Below are 13,669 nucleotides of genomic sequence, written 5' to 3' on the forward strand. Positions count from 1 at the left end.
ATGGACTGCTCATTCTCCACAGTTGTGGGGAGAGCAAGGACTGCCTCTGACATGAATTCTGGTGCCCCTGATTTGACCACTTTTCCTTGGTGGGGAAGCCCATTGGGCACACAGAGGAAGGGGAAGCTGACCATTGGGATAAGACCTGATAGGCTGTGGTCATATGTTAGGGGAGGAAGTCCCCTTCTGTCAGAGGCCTAGGGGAGGGGAATAGGGCTCAAGAGGGAGGGAGGGCGGAAAGGGAAGGTACAAGTGCATAAATTATAATAAATTAAGATGAAAAAAGAAAGGAAGAAATGAAATCCTGAGGGGGAGATTTTCCTTGCTTGCTTGATTGCTTGCTTGCTTGCTCATTCTTGGTGGGGCATTCTGGAATTAGCTATGTAACCGAGGATGGCTTTGGACTTTAAAATTTTTATGTGTGCAAATGTGTGTTTGTGCAGGTATGTGCAGGTAACTGTAGAGGCCAGAACAGGTCATCAGTTGCCCTGGAATAGAGCTACAGGCAGCTGTGAGCTGCCAGGTAGGTGCTGGAGACTAAGCTCCAGTCCTCTTACAAGAACACTGAGAACTATTAACCATTGGGCCAGCTCTCCATCCCCTGACTAGCATCGTGCTGGGGTTAGAGGCAGGTACCACTGAAGTCATTACAGGTAGTTTATAGGCAAGAGTAAAGGGAAGCCCAGATGGACCATTGTAAAGGAACTGTTCTCACTTGGTAAGCTGAGGGGTAATTTTACTGCTTAAAGGGAAATCCCTCTGAGTTGAATTCCTGCCCTCCCAGGCACTAAGTCTCTCTCTCAGCAGGGTGGCTCCAGGGCCTTAAGAGTAAGTCCTGGGGTTGTAAAACTGAAAAGAACCTTTTAAACAGGATTTGCATCTCAAAGGGTCCACGAATGAGCTCTCACAGGGGGAATTTCTAGTGCTCTGTGACGCCAGAGGGGAGGTGTGGTTGGGGTGGTTAGGTTAGGGCTCTGAGTTCTGTAAAGAGAGGTTGGATGAAAGTCCAGGGCTCTAGCCAGGCGCATGGCTACAGTTTGGTCCAGCTGAGGGGATTCTAACTGAGGAGTCTATTTACAGGGCATCTGTCTGACAGCTGAGGGTGAAGATGAATGAGGCAAGGACGACTTGTCTCAGGGGTGGGATCTTCAGAGACAAAAACAAACAAACCTTCCCCCGCCCCCGCGTCCCCATTTAAAAAAAAAAAAAAAAAAAAAAGACAGAGCTCTACATGATGTGTTCTTAAGCCAAGTGTGAGTGACCAAGGCCCAGGAATACAGAGTCATTTGCCCCAAAGAGCATGCTCTAACCTGAAAAACCACTTCATACAATTTTTATGGATATAGAACAAAGTTACCAATCAAAGCACTTCAAACACATCTGCGGACACATCTGGCTTACAGGAAAGCAGGGGAATGTCTGAGCTCTTAGGAGGCAGACAGGGATCTTCTAAGTCAATACATTCCAAAGGCAAATGGCTGCTTAATGACAGAAGAAGCCATACAACAATATAGTTCCCCATTAATTCCCTTTTGACAAAATTATACTGAGTATAACTTATTACCTATTTCTTCTTTCTGAGAATTTCATGAGTGCGCACTGTATTTACATCATTTTCAGTCCCAGTCCCCCATCTAACTTCTCTAGTGTCCTCTTTACTCCCTCTCAAATTCATGACCTCTTAATTATTGTTATTACACACATATAGCATTATATATTACATTATGATATATATACCAAATATAAATATTATATATTACATTATGTTATTATTCATTATAATATGATATATACATAATGTATAATATAAATATAATATAAATGTACATTTATATTATAATATTGCCATATACAATATATAAATATATTTATATTCTACATTATATATTATATATAAATGAAAAGCATATTATGTGTTATAATATATTATACACAAAATAAAATATTATGTGTATAATACATAAATATTATGTATTATATTATGATATATACAGCTCAGCAGGTTGTATTATATATGTGTATATGCAAATATAAATATTATATATTATATTATGGCATAAATATGTGTATATTTACATATATGTATATGTATATAATTTACATGTGCATGTGCAAATATTTACTTATGTGTATGCATAGTCACATATACATATATGCATGTACATGTTATATATTGCATTATGGTATATGTGTACATATAATATTTATATTTGTATAAACATACACATAAAAATATATAAATACAACCTGTTGAGTCTATTTAATGTTGCTCATATGTCCTTGTGTTTAGGGCTGAGCACTTGGGATTGGATAAGCTATCAGGAGGCTTATCCCAGAAGAAGACTGATTCTTCCTTTTCTCTGCAGCCATTTGCTGTAGTTCTTCATATGATAGTGGGCCCTGTGGCATTGCCCACGCCCACCCATGTGGGTGCTGGGAAGCGAATCCTAGTTCTTTGAAAGGGCGGTTGTTCTCGGTGTTCTTAAATGCTGAACCATCTCTTTAGCTCCTACAGTGTACTGTTTCTAAATAAGGAAATTAAAAAGCCAAAGTCATGGATTAAAATAATCTATTTGTGTAATTTCTCAGGTGTTAATGAAACTGTAAAACACATTTCAAAAGAGGCAAAGCCCTTTCTTAGAACTCTATAGTAGGAGCCTGGAGAATACTGAGATGGCAAATGATATTCCTCCTTGTACAAAGCAAACTACTTCAACATGAGTGTTTAAATAAAGTGTTCAAACTCAGACATGCCAGGATCCAGTTTTCTGCGCAGTTGACATTTTAATTTATATCACATGCATAGTTTGGTATAGTCCAAAAATGATATAAGCACCTTCGTTTATTTTCAAGATTTACATGCAATTGAAACTCTTTACATGATTCGTAAATTCAGAGTCATCAGGATAGTGTGTGTGTGTGTGTGTGTGTGTGTGTGTACAAGCAGGCATGCATCCGGGATGAGGTTTTTTTTCCTCTCTCTGTCTCTCTCTCTCTGTGTATGTGTGTGTTTGTATGTATGTATGCATGTATGTAGTGTATGTGTGTGTGTGTATACAAGCAGACATGCATCCAGGGTGGTGTGTGTGTGTGTAAGCAGGCATGTACAAGTCAAACTAAGGTGTGGTTCCTTCTCAGATGCTGTTTCTGAGACAATAGTTCACACTGAATTAGAAGCTCAACCTCTCCATAGAACTGGCCACTGAGCTCCAGGGAGTCTCCTGGCTCCTCCTCCCCAGCACTGGAAGTAGAAGCACACACCACCCTGGCCTGACTTCTGGAAATCATGCTGGCCCAGTGGTACCCACTTTTCACACTTAGCCATCTCCTCAGTGCCCTCAGGTCAGTTTCTTAAACACCTCGTTGGTGCCAGGGACTGAATTGGTGGAAGAGAGGGGAAACACTCACTGGTGTTCCTTGAAGTTGCCATGGTGACCACAATTCCAAATGGTTTTAGACAGGCCCCATTCCTTCCTGGACTAGCAGCATTAAAGGATAACTTGGGCAGAAAAAACAAATAACCCGTTCTATTAACTTATGTGAAAACAAAGCCTCAAAAGTTATTGACTGAATCCTTTGGGCTGAAGATTTCTAAGTTTGGGGGCAAAGGCTTTGAAAGCTCCACTGGTCCTTCTCAGTTGCTCCCAAGTTTGTGAAGAGCCCGGTTGTGGTTCTATAGTAATGAGAAAAATGAAACAATATGAAAGAAGGCTGCCAAGCCTGGACTTGTAAGTGGGAGATGGATGGCCATTGTGATGCACCCTGACAGTGCATGAGCTGGGCTGTTTGTGGAGTTTCCCGGCCATCCATCACACTTCTGCAGGCACAGAGGTGTCATTCTGATGTACTTCAGATCCCAGAGGGCTGGTAAGATGAAAGCAATTGGGGGCACAAATTGAGGTTCCCCTGTGTTCAAAAGGTATTAACACAGACAGAAAGACAACCCAGAGCCTCTCCATTCACTAAACTCTTAGCAAGAGCCTCCTGCCCCGGATGTCAGTTCTGTTAAGTCCCTAACAAGTTTTCTGTCTTCTCTGGCATTCATTGGCAAACCTACTTTCCCTCTCGGTCTTAGATATTTACCTAATTTGAGCAAAAAAGTAAGTCCAGGGGTCGTGTATTGCTCCCAGACTTAGATGGATAAAAGTTGTGTGCAAGAATTGGAAACTAGATTAATTCTTGAAAACTTCATACTTTTCTTGGTTTTTAACCTAACTACAGGTGATTCATCCATAATGCTTAGGAATCTCTGCAGAAAAGTACAGAGGAAGTCAGCTGGAATTTCCATGAAGATGTTTCCCTTTCTGTATCTCCGTGTGTAAAAAGGGATGGGAACTGAAGCTTGCCTTCTAGCTCAGAAAACAGCCAAGTTAACAAGAAAAAGTATCAAAAACTGACTTATTCACTCTAGCCCCATTGGGAAGAGGGTCCAATGACCTCACTATGACCCCAAGTTGATCTTCAAGGTCATGGAATGACCTCTATTAAGTTAAATAGAGGGCTGTGAATAAGCACATCTAAGTATAGGCACGTATGTGCTCACGGGCTTATTTCTTCATTGATTCTAGACCCTGCCAAGGTTGTCAGTAAATACTGGTCAGTCATATAAGCATAAATCTGGTTGGTGCCACCAAGTGTTGAGAAGGTACAGTGGGGTGTGAGGTTGGGACAGTTGGAGTTTCTCTTTGGCTGCAACCACGGACTGGCTCAGGAAAGAATATCGAAGGCAGGAGAGTGGTAAAGGGAAAAATAAGGAGGAGTGAGGCAGATGGGGGCAGCAGAAGGCGTTGAAGCTCTGGGCTGAGAGCACAAGATCAGGGCCAAGGGTGTGTGCCAACAGATAGTTGGTATGGATGTCCTGCAGTAAGGTTGGGAAGGAGTGATGGAGACAGAGATACTGAGAGAGACAGAGGTAGAGACAGTGATGGAGAGAGAGGGGTGGGAAGGACCCAGAGAAGCAAAGGAAAAGGATGAATATAAAAGCTTGAGAAGAACCAACCCCACAGGGGCACATCAGTCCTCAATCAAGAAAACACCCCACTGGACTTGCCCTACGGGCTACTTTTATAGGCCTTTTCTCATAGCGGTTCTCTCTTCCCAGACATATCTAAGTTTTTGTCAAGTTGATAAAAATTTATGACACATGCTGTGTATGCCCACAAAGATAGTTAGCACATCTCAATGCTGCCTCATACTTTCAGTCATTTCATCTCACAGTCAGCTTCTGTTTGGACCACACATCGTGTGTGTGTGTCTCTGTGTGTGTGTGTGTGTGTGTGTGTGTGTGTGTGTGTGTGTGTGTGAACTACTTAGTTCCCAGAGTCTGTTTCCAGTACCTTCCAGTTGAACCCACCAAGGAATAATCCTTTGATTACCCCAGTGGTCAATTATGGAAAGGTTCCCCTAGACACGGGCCAGGGATATGCATTAGTGTTCTCTTGGGTATATCTCAATCCTAACAAGGTGTTGGTGAAGATGGACCATTGCAGGAAGCAGAGACAGATCATCATTAACTAACATTGGAGAAGCTGTGGTCTGTGTTGCCCTGGGAGCAGATTTGTAGAGCCTTGAACCTATATGGTGTAAGAGTGTGTGCAAAGAAGAGGAACTGAATACATTGAACAAGTGTATTTCAAAGTTAATAGACCATGGGGCTCCCCTGTTTGGAGATGAACACCGATTAAAATCCCATTAGAAACCAGTGTTCCAAAAGACAGGATGGGCAAGCAGGTACACACATGTCCCACTCACTACTGCTGTAAATTCACTGGTTCTCCACCTTAATTGGAAGAGGATTGCTTCTAGTTAAATTGTTTCAAGTTAGAATTACGTGTGTAATTTTTCCGCTGAGCTCAGAACATTCCAGGCTGAGGCTTGGAATACCCGCTCTGAGCATCCTAGGGGATTAAAAGTTACGGTGTGTGTAAAACAACTAATTGTGCTGAAGGTAATAAGTCCCACCTTTACGTGCTGCAGCTATTGTGCGGAGCGTTCATTGAAACATCTCATGTCTGGCTGGTGTTTCTATGGAACCTTGTATTGACTGTAGGAGAGGCAATAATAACTTGTTGGTCATGGGGGGATGAAACAGTCTACAGAAGCCACGAAGAGGCTTCTCCAACTGTGAGTGTGCCTCACGAGGGAGAGGAAAAAGCACAGAGCTTGGAAGCATGATGGTTATTGGTTTTTTTGTTTTTGTTTTTGGTTTTTTTTTTTTCATCGCTATGACAAATACCTGGCAAAAGCGACTTAAAGGAGGAAGGTTTAATTTTGCTGGAAAAGGCATGACAGTAGGAGCTGCATATTACATTGCATCCACAGGAAGGAAGCAGAGCTGGGTGAATGCTAGTACTTGGCTTACTTTCTCTGTTTTGATCAGTCCAAGACCCCAAGATCATGGGATGGTACTACCCACATTCAAAGTCGATCTTCTCACTTCACTTAAACCTCTCTGGAAACACCTTCATAGACTCACCCAGAGGTGTGTTTCCATGGCAACTCTAAATCTAATCAAGTTGTCAGTAAAGAATATCAACTGTCCATCATACTCAGAGAAAGGGAGGAGAGAGAGCATGCAGAATGAGAACAAATGAACGAACAAATGAATGAATGAATGAATATAAATGAGAATGAATGAATGAACACTCTGGCTCCAGAACCTTTTCTTTTCACTCTTCCTAACCCCCAAGGAATTGAACAACTAGACTAGACTATTGGGGGTGTTGTAACAAGGATGGGGATAGGACAGTACTTTGGTGGAAAAAGAGAGAAAGCTCTTAGGTCAACTGACCAGTTCATTACTTTCTTCCATATCACTCCAGTTTTTGCCATAGGGCCTTTAAACCAACTCAGGAGGTGGGGGGGGTGTCCCTATTTCCTGGGAGCGGTTCTTGTTATGTGGGACCTTTGTCCCACCTCCTCTAATAAACTTCTCCCTAAAATTCACCCCCTATGGTTCATTAATTTTACTTTTCAAATTCACAAAGCAGAAACTGAAAAGCTACTGGCTTGGGATGCATTTAGTAGCCCTATAGTTTTTTGGGACTCTAGCTGCCCCAAGCTAAGGCTACTTGATGTGAGAGGAAAGTCTCTGTTGAACTCAAGAACACGTTAGATTTCTACCATGCCAGTATGCCTTGATTGGATAAAATTATTTTATTTCATACCTTTTCTTAAAATTTTACAAAAATGAGAATGGGAGGATACAAGGGATGGGATAACCATTGAGATGTAACAAGAATAAATTAATACAAATTAAAAAAATTTTTATAAAAATGCTAGGTGTGCACTGGTATTGGCTGAAGACCTTGAGGGAAAGTGGCCGAGAAGTATCTAGAATATATGAGGACATCAGACTCTGTAGGTATACCAGAAGGAAAAACAAGCAAAGATCTGAACAGGTCGTCTAAGAAGGCATAGCAAGACAACCCATGAGCCATGCAAAGATGACCAGCCTGAAGACTAATCACGGACACTCCAGGCAATCCCCAAAGAAAGTATGGCCCAGTCAGGTCAGCCAATAGAAAGCCATGTGCCCATCAGAGCAAGAACCTACAAGACACCATTGTAAATGCAATGAGAATCTTGAGTTTCAAGAATATCATTGGAATGTCCTGGGTCCATCCCATAATACTGCCAGCCAATTCCTTTTCCCTACTTCACCCTCTCATCTATTCCTCAGCAGGAGCCTATCCTTTCTGCCCTCTCCTGGGAGGCTGCTCTCACAGCAACACAGTCATGAGTTTGTTTGCTTTCTGCCTTTGGTCTATTTTAGCCAGTGGGGCCACTGTTAGACCAGAGGGCTGACAGTTCCCTTTTTTCATTCCCTTCCCCCTCCTTGATTGGCAGCAGGGTGTCAGTGGTTGCTTCCTCCCTAGAACTGGTATCTGCCATGGTTTTCCCTCGCTGGCTACTCTGAACTCTGATGATTACTCCACCCCCGCCCCCTCCCCCGGCAACCCCTGGGCTCCTTACCACTCCTAGATGGTATTATAGGCACAAATCTGAGTCCAGAACATACCTGATGAAAATTTCAGCTTCCTGTTTCTCTGAGCAAAGAATTGGATAGGAATAGATTGAGTTTAGTAAGAAAGAGACGAAAAGCCTGAGATTGGAAGTGGACAAGAGGGCGGGGCCAGATCTAGGCTCCAAAGCCTTGGGACCTCATCATGACCCTTAACAAGTCATTAGCATAACCCCTCCTGCCTGTTGCTTACAGAGATGAGGCTTTCTTGAACTTGCTCCATTTTCTCACTTGAACCCTTGATGGGAAGGTGTGCAGCCCGCCCATGGTGCTCGCTTTCAGGTAGCCATCTTGATGGTTCTCCTGCTCTAGGCTCCTGCCACACTACCAGGGTTCCCTGTCTGCCCCCTGCCCTTCTTCATCTCACCACTCTCCCCCATCAGGAAAGTTGCAAGTGTACAGCCCCCATTCCTTGAGTCTCTTCTACTTAAGGAGAGGCCTTGCCTTAGTCTCTGAAGGACGTGGGTAAGGATATTCACAGCAGCCACTGAGTGGTGAAAACGTGGTAAATATGCTTCACGCCCATCAAGAGATGATTAGATATGGCAGGGCAGGGTATATTTGTGTAATCAAAAGTGACATAGTCATTGCTGTATAGTTTCCCAGGCAATGAAAGCATAGTTACCACTGGGTCATTTCACATAGTGGTTCTCAGTCAACCAAAAATTTGATTCAGCAATGTCCTGTGGGGAGGGCGCTGTGCTCTGCAGTAGGGATGAAGAGGAGAGGGATGAAGAAACGTATATGAGGGTCTTGTCTTTCAAGAAGTCAGGGACCTGGAGCATGTGTGACTTGTACAAACACACGCATACACACTCTCTCTCACACACACATATATACCTGTATGCAGGCGTGCACATACACATATACATATCCTCAAATGTTTACACATACACCAACATACACACACATACATACACACACCCATACATACATACCTACTCACACAGAGACATACACACACATATATACACACATGTGCACACATAAGCACATACATGTGTATCCACACACATATGCACGTTTGCCAGAGAGACAAGAACCCAACAATATATAAATTAGTTTTAATATTTTTAGTGTGAAGTCATAAAATGAGTTAGCCCTCCTCTTCTCTTCCTCTTCCTTCTCCTCTTATTCCTCTTCCTCCTTTTCTTCCTCCTAAGAAGCTGTGTGTCCCTTGGCGCTTTGCTTTGCTTAGCCCCTCTGTGCATCAGACTCTCACTAAATGAGAATACTGATCACCCTGCTTCATGCCCTTGAAAGGCTTACCGTGTTCACCTTTTGAAGGACTTGAAAGAGAGTGGGATAGGCACACTCTCGCCCAGCATAGCCTATGCAGGACCTCACTCCAGCAGAATACAGAAACACACACACAACAACAACAACAATAACAACAACAACAAACAAACAAAACAAAAACCCCGAAAACAGAGATCGGGGAGAGGTTAGCATGCATACAACACCCATGAGACATGTAAGTGGTACCCAGCCCTTTCTTTGGCTCATGGTCCTCAACACTGAGTACAGAGTTATTCCTTGATAATGTTTAAGTTCTCCTAGAGAGGGAAACCATGGGCAGGGTCACGTGCCATATTGGTGTGCCAGCATGACCAAGGTGACACCAGGAAGGGCCTGGGAGCATCTTCTCTGGTGAGAGAGGCAAGGATGTGGAAGAGAGAACAGTGAGCAGAAGCAGCCACTGGCTGTGGCACCTACACGGAGAGACACCCAGTGGGCGTGAGCTCGGAGCAGGGAGTGTAGTAGTTGATGCCTGGATGCCTGGGACCAGCAAAGAGGATGTGGCCTTCGCTCTTCGCAATGTGGGAGCAACTTTCAGGGTAAATCTGGGGGATGCTGGGGCTTGATGTTTTAAACAGTTTCTCTGAGTTATCAGAAAGCACGGACCACAGGAAGGGGCGAGAGTGGAGCAGGTGGGCTGTAGGCATGGCCAGACATCTGCCTGTGAAGCAACAGGACTTTGGAAGGCTGAGCCTCCCGCCCTTGGGTTTGAAAAGATAATCAGAGCCAACTCCAGCCCCATGGATCTGGCAGTAACCACAGCAGGTCACCATCATAGGGGAGAGCAGGGTTGGGGCAAAAGCATTTTGGACATGCTCAGTTTGGCCCACTGTTAGGACTCTGCTTCAGTCTGCTTACCTGTGATGTCATTGCCTACCTGCCATGGGGGCGTGGCCCTCCCCAGGGCTATGTAAAAGGACAGCCATACCTCTTCCTCTTCCTCTCTTTCTTCTCCCCTTTCTTATTCTCTATCTCTGTCCCTGCCTCCCTCCTCTCTCTGAGGTGCCCCTTTCCCCTTTCCTTCTCTCCCCATGCTCACTTAATAAACTCTGTAACATAATATTAGCTGCCTGGTATCTTATTATCTTATTTATTAAACATAGAACCCACAGTACTGTTGGCTTGGGTGGCACGGAGTCAGGCAGTTCTTAGGGCTCAGTAACCTAATACAGGCGCATCTGCCCGTCTTTCTAGAGGGTCCTGGTTATTGTATTTTAATTGTTCTTGTGGTGTTAGGGTAACAGACTCCATTATGAAATGAAATGCCCTTCAAAAAGAAATGTTACGGTATTTAAATGAAGAGGTAAATGATTGCCGGAACACTGTGTGGTTCAAAGAAAGTTGTCTAATGAGTTTGGAGGATACTGCAGACAGACCTTTAAACCAAATGTCAGGTGATCTTTCTCTTGAAAACACTGAAGACAGGAATTTGTAATGGGCACATTAGGAGAGTTTCCTTCTGCAAATGGGATTAGGGTGATACCTCTGCATTCAGAAGTTAATTGAGTTTAAATGAAGGCAATTTGGCTGAAGTTGAAAAATCAAAGGGGTGGGGGAAGGGAGTCCCTTGGAGTAGAAGCACTCTGGAAAATTAGCTAGAAGCAGGGAAAAGGACTGTCTTATAAGCAATCACGTGACTAGTTCTCCACCAGTTGGGAATCCTCCTGCCTGAGTGTTTGGTTTCCGGGGTGGGCTGTGCTGGGAGCAGTCTACATAGCATGGTGGAGAGATGTGGAATTTATAGGGCTCGGTGCCCCTGAGTGAACTTAATAGAGTTGGGGCTGTTCTTCTCTTGCATGTATGTGTGTGAATATGCAGATGGGGGGGTCTGTATGCCTGTGAGTATATATGTGTGTGTGTGTGTGTGTGTGTGTGTGTGTGTGTGTGTGTGTGTGCGCCTGTGCAAGGCAGTATATGGGTATGTTTGTATGTGTGTGTGTGTGTGAATGCATTCATGTGGCCATGTGTGTGCCTAGGAAAGTGTGTATTTGTATATTTTGCATCCATAATGACTTTAATTATTAGAAGGACATCAGAGTTTAAGATGATATGAAACTATTGGACTTTTGCGTTTGTTTTGTTTGTTCATTTGTTTGTTTTTGAAATGGGACTGACTGTGTAGCCATGGCTGGCCTGAAACTTAACTATGTGCACCAGGCTGGCCTTGAACTCACAGAGACCTGCCCACTTGTCTCCCAAGTTCTGGGATAAAAGATACTACCACCACCACCGAGATTATTGAATTTATTAAGGTTTAATTGGAGTAGGGCTGAGTGGATACGAATGGCTCTCCTATATGGAAAGCCACAGATGTCTCCTATCCAACTCATTGCAGAATGAGTTTGTGCCACTGCAGGATAGAGCACTGCCTGATGCCCAGTGGGTATTCCACATGAACACACTGGGGGCATTCTATTGGGGCTGGAGTGCGGGCAGCTGTCCACACCGGCATGGTAAACATTGGGACTCTGCTCTCGCTGTTTTCTGTCTCTCTGATTTTGTAAATCAAAAAGGTTTTCAGAGATTTTCGTTCAAAGGACAAACAAGACACTCTTGCAGCTGTGGGTTTAGAGACAACACCAGTGTGTAGCCTTCTGAGAGCCTGAGAGCAAGCCTGAGAGCCTTCACACACACATGCTACTGCCATACAGTCATCAGAGAAAGGGGATGCAAGCTATCTTGATGAGACCTCTCAGGCTGTGACCAGACAGTGGGGGAGGAGGCCACTCTCTGGTCAGAGGTCTAGGGGTGGGGGATAGGGCAGAAGAGGGAGGGAGGGTGGTAATGGAAAATGAGAGTGAGGGGAGAACAATTGGGATTAATGTGAATAAATTATAATTAAAAAAAAAAGTTTTCAGCCCATGGGTGCTGTGACTGGCAGGTTCCCAAATTGTTTCTGGTTTTCACAATAGTTAGCACAGTTGGTTGGGGGAGGTGTGGCCCAGAGAAGTGACAGTCCATACAGCTGGGAGAATCAGAGACCTGATGTCTGACATGAAGCTTGGGGCTTCCAAATCCACACTCTACCCTCTATAGCCAGAATGTGTGTATGCCCCACCCCAATGCATATGTTAAAACTCTAACTCCCGGGTGGTTCTTTGGCGGGCAGCTTTGGGAAATGATTGGATCATGAGAGTGGGGCCCCTCAGAGATGAAGTTAGTGCCCTCATTCTGGGGACCATGTTTGTCTTTCTTATGATGTAAGAAAATACTGCAGAGGTATCATCTATGAGTAAGAATGGATGCTTGCTTCCAACGTTCAGAACTATGAGAAATAACCTAAGCTACCGGTATGTAGTTGTTAGCTTTTCATAGCTGTGACAGAGACCCATGGAGGGACAATTTAGAAGGAGAGAGGCTTTGCTCACAGTTTTAGAGGGCTTAGTCCATGCTTATTGGGACCCATGAGCTTCAGGACAAAGTTATAACAGCAGGGGCGTGTAGAGGAGACTGCTTTCTTTGTGGCCAACCAGGAAGCAGAGAGGGAGACAGAAAGCAACAAGGAATATTATACAGCCCGGAGCCCACCACGTGACCCACTTTCTCAAGCCAACCACCGCCTCCTACATTTCCGCCTATTCTAACACCACCACAAGAGGGGTAGGCACTGACTCCATGAGCCTGTGGCAGCCATTACATGTTAAAACCGTAGCACCCAGCTATAATACTCTGTTAAAACAGTCTAAATAGACCGAGACGCCATCTTTTAAGATGGACAATGGATGTGGGGGCGGGGTGATGGGTCTGAGCCTATGTCCATACTGAGCTGACTTAAGGGAGAAAGCGTTGTTTGGGCTTACTGTTTCGGAAGGAGAGTCTGTGATGGTGGAGGAGGCATGGTTGCAGGTGGACCAGGGCAGGAAGCTGAGAGATCATGTCTTCAACCACACAGAGAAAGCAAAGAGAGAAAACGAAATGAGGGAAGGCCATGAGGCCTCCAAGCCATTCCCCATTGATATACTTCCTCCAGCTAGGCTCCACCACCTCCCCCCCCCTCCAGCCAGACTCCACCCCCCTCCAGCCCCCCCCCACCTCCAGCCAGGCTCCACTCCTCCTCCAGCCAGGCTCCACCCCCTGAAGGTTCAGTAACATCTCCAAACAGTACCACCGATAAGGACCACATGTTCCAATATGTGCACCTATGGAGGACATTTCTTGTTCAAACCCCCCACAGATACCGCCTTCTAGATAGACAATGGGTACTACGGGCATGATGGACAGGTCTGAACCTGTTTCCGTGTTCAGCTGGTCAGGCACATACCTACCTGCCTTGTGCCTTTGCCACTTGTGACCTGAGTCTGTCCAGTACTCCACACCATCCAGGTACTTGCAGAAGTGGCTCTTTAG

At 44.6% G+C, this 13,669-nt stretch overlaps 1 protein-coding gene across 1 annotated transcript in view; it reads left to right on the forward strand.

The window, feature by feature from the left end:
• Positions 1–13,669, forward strand: part of Tmem132d (transmembrane protein 132D) — a 614,141-nt gene that overhangs the window by 200,523 nt on the left and 399,949 nt on the right. The window lies entirely within an intron of this gene.

The sequence above is a fragment of the Acomys russatus genome, chromosome 19 (assembly GCF_903995435.1).
Source record: "Acomys russatus chromosome 19, mAcoRus1.1, whole genome shotgun sequence".
In the NCBI taxonomy this organism is placed as follows: Eukaryota; Metazoa; Chordata; class Mammalia; order Rodentia; family Muridae; genus Acomys; species Acomys russatus.